The sequence below is a fragment of the Carettochelys insculpta genome, unplaced genomic scaffold (genome assembly GCF_033958435.1).
Source record: "Carettochelys insculpta isolate YL-2023 unplaced genomic scaffold, ASM3395843v1 scaffold_0103, whole genome shotgun sequence".
NCBI lineage: Eukaryota > Metazoa > Chordata > Testudines > Carettochelyidae > Carettochelys > Carettochelys insculpta.
Window position 1 is genome coordinate 22,501 of NW_027439140.1, and position 3,436 is coordinate 25,936.

Below are 3,436 nucleotides of genomic sequence, written 5' to 3' on the forward strand. Positions count from 1 at the left end.
TGACCTGGTGGCCGATTCCCTCCCCGGGCACCAGGTCAACCTCCGCTGCTTTCAGCGGGGGTTGACCTGGTGGCCGATTCGCTCCCCGGGCACCAGGTCAACCTCCGCTGCTTTCAGCGGGGGTTGACCTGGTGGCCGATTCGCTCCCCGGGCACCAGGTCAACCTCCGCTGCTTTCAGCGGGGGTTGACCTGGTGGCCCATTCGCTCCCCGGGCACCAGGTCAACCTCCGGTGCTTTCAGCGGGGGTTGACCTGGTGGCCGATTCGCTCCCCGGGCACCAGGTCAACCTCCGGTGCTTTCAGCGGGGGTCGACCTGGTGGCCGATTCCCTCCCCGGGCACCAGGTCAACCTCCGGTGCTTTCAGCGGGGGTTGACCTGGTGGCCGATTCCCCTCCCCGGGCACCAGGTCAACCTCCGGTGCTTTCAGCGGGGGTTGACCTGGTGGCGATTCGCTCCCCGGGCACCAGGTCAACCTCCGCTGCTTTCAGCGGGGGTTGACCTGGTGGCCCATTCGCTCCCCGGGCACCAGGTCAACCGCACCCTTTTTCGGCCGCCTTCGCCTCCAAATTTTTCCCCCCGTTTCCTTGCCCACTCCTCGGTCACTTCATACGCCCTCCCCCTTACATCCACCGTACGCAACACCTCCACCGGGCTTAATAGTCCACAACCGGGGACCCAGGGCCTTCCCCGCTCTCAACAACCTCCACCCACGGTCCCCCTCCACCGGGCTTAATAGTCCACAACCGAGACCCAGGGCCTTCCCCGCTCTCAACAACCTCCACCCACGGTCCCCCTCCACCGGGCTTAATAGTCCACAACCGGGACCCAGGGGCCTTCCCCGCTCTCAACAACCTCCACCCACGGTCCCCCTCCACCGGGCTTAATAGTCCACAAGCGAGACCCCAGGGCCTTCCCCGCTCTCAACAACCTCCACCCACGGTCCCCCTCCACCGGGCTTAATAGTCCACAACCGAGACCCAGGGCCTTCCCCGCTCTCAACAACCTCCACCCACGTCCCCAAGACGCACGTTCCAAGCCTTAACCCCTCAGACCATCCACCCCCCCTGGGGGGGACCCCCACACCCACCTGACCCCAACTCACTCCCACCAAAAACACCACCACCGCCCACCGCCTCAACGGCCTGCCCCACCCAGCACTCCCACACACACACCTGCCCCACCAACGCTCCACACACGCTTTCTTCCCTCTCCCCGACCCGACCCAAGCCATCGCACCGCACCGGGTGAGGGCCTAAGCTTCCTCGCCCGCCCCCCCCCGCCCCCGACACGCAGGCAGGCAGAGGGAAAGGCCTCAGCGCCCCCCAGGACCGTCGCGCCCGCCTTGGCCTCACGGCTTCCCTGCTCCCGCACGGCAGACACACGCCCCGCTCTACCCCCGCTGGGGCCAAAAGCTGCCTACGGCACCTGGGATTCCCAGGCGGTCACCCATCCAGGTACTAGCCAGGCCCGGGACGGTTTACCTTCCGAGATCGGACGAGATCGGGGGCATTCGGTCCGGTATGGCCGTAGGCCCCCGCCTCCCCCGGGCCTTTAGCGTCAGCAGCCTGGCCTCAGTCAGCCGGGCCCAAACAATTAACCCGGAGGCCGGGCCGAGGGAAAACTTCCTCCGAGCCGGCCCAAGGGGAAGGGAGGACGAGGACGCCGGGCCCGGGAGGTGACAGGACGTGCACGTCAGACCCGGGAAGCTGTGCGCCCCGAGGTTAACCCCCGGGCCGGGGCGGGGAGAGAAAAATGTTCTAAGTCCGGTAGGGACAGCAGGTCAACCCCGGTCCGAGGCGGGGAGAGAAATTTTCCAAGTCCGGCAGGACAGCAGGTCAACCCCGGCCGCCGTAGCAGAGGTTGACCTGGTGTCCGATTCGCTCCCCGGGCACCAGGTCAACCTCGGGCGCTTTAGCGGAGGTTGACCTGGTGTCCGATTCGCTCCCCGGGCACCAGGTAAACCGTGGCCGCTTTCAGCGGAGGTTGACCTGGTGGCCGATCCCCTCCTGGGGGCTCCAAGTCCGGCAGGGACAGCAGGTCAACCCCGGCCGCTTTAGCAGAGGTTGACCTGGTGTCCGATTCGCTCCCCGGGCACCAGGTAAACCGTGGCCGCTTTCAGCGGAGGTTGACCTGGTGGCCGATCCCCTCCTCGGGCTCCAAGTCCGGCAGGGACAGCAGGGTGAACCCCGGCCGCTTTAGCAGAGGTTGACCTGGTGTCCGATTCGCTCCCCGGGCACCAGGTAAACCGTGGCCGCTTTCAGCGGAGGTTGGACCTGGTGGCCGATCCCCTCCTGGGGCTCCAAGTCCGGCAGGGACAGCAGGTCAACCCCGGCCGCTTTAGCAGAGGTTGACCTGGTGTCCGATTCGCTCCCCGGGCACCAGGTAAACCGTGGCCGCTTTCAGCGGAGGTTGACCTGGTGGCCGATCCCCCTCCTCGGGCTCCAAGTCCGGCAGGGACAGCAGGTCAACCCGGCCGCTTTAGCAGAGGTTGACCTGGTGTCCGATTCGCTCCCCGGGCACCAGGTAAACCGTGGCCGCTTTCAGCGGAGGTTGACCTGGTGGCCGATCCCCTCCTCGGGCTCCAAGTCCGGCAGGGACAACAGGTCAACCCCGGTCCCAGGCTGGAGAGAAAAATTTTCTAAGTCCGGCAGGGACAGCAGGTCAACCCCGGCCGCTTTAGCAGAGGTTGACCTGGTGTCCGATTCGCTCCCCGGGCACCAGGTCAACCTCTGGCGCTTTAGCAGAGGTTGACCTGGTGTCAGATTCGCTCCCCGGGCACCAGGTCAACCTCGGGCGCTTTAGCAGAGGTTGACCTGGTGTCCCGATTCGCTCCCCGGGCACCAGGTAAACCGTGGGCGCTTTCAGCGGAGGTTGACCTGGTGGCCGATTCCCTCCTCGGGCTCCAAGTCCGGCAGGGACAGCAGGTCAACCCCGGTCCCAGGCGGGGAGAGAAAAAATTTCAAAGTCCGGCAGGGACAACAGGTCAACCCCGGTCCCAGGCTGGAGAGAAAAATTTCTAAGTCCGGCAGGGACAGCAGGTCAACCCCGGCCGCTTCAGCTGAGGTTGACCTGGTGTCCGATTCGCTCCCCGGGCACCAGGTAAACCGTGGCCGCTTTCAGCGGAGGTTGACCTGGTGGCCGATCCCCTCCTGGGGCTCCAAGTCCGGCAGGGACAACAGGTCAACCCCGGTCCCAGGCGGGAGAGAAAAATTTTCTAAGTCCGGCAGGGACAACAGGTCAACCCCGGTTCCGAGCGGGAGAGAAAAATTTTCTAAGTCCGGCAGGGACAACAGGTCAACCCCGGTCCCAGGCGGCAGAGAAAAATTTTCTAAGTCCGGCAGGGACAACAGGTCAACCCCGGTCCCAGGGCGGCAGAGAAAAAATTTCTAAGTCCGGCAGGGACAAACAGGTCAACCCCGGTCCCAGGCGGCAGAG

At 65.2% G+C, this 3,436-nt stretch overlaps 1 non-coding gene across 1 annotated transcript; it reads right to left on the reverse strand.

Annotated features, from left to right (window-relative positions):
• Positions 1 to 1,414: 1,414 nt before the first annotated feature.
• On the reverse strand, positions 1,415 to 1,533 carry LOC142006664 (5S ribosomal RNA). Its single transcript, XR_012643710.1, has one exon. It is a non-coding gene; the product is annotated as a 5S ribosomal RNA (ribosomal RNA).
• Positions 1,534 to 3,436: the final 1,903 nt, after the last annotated feature.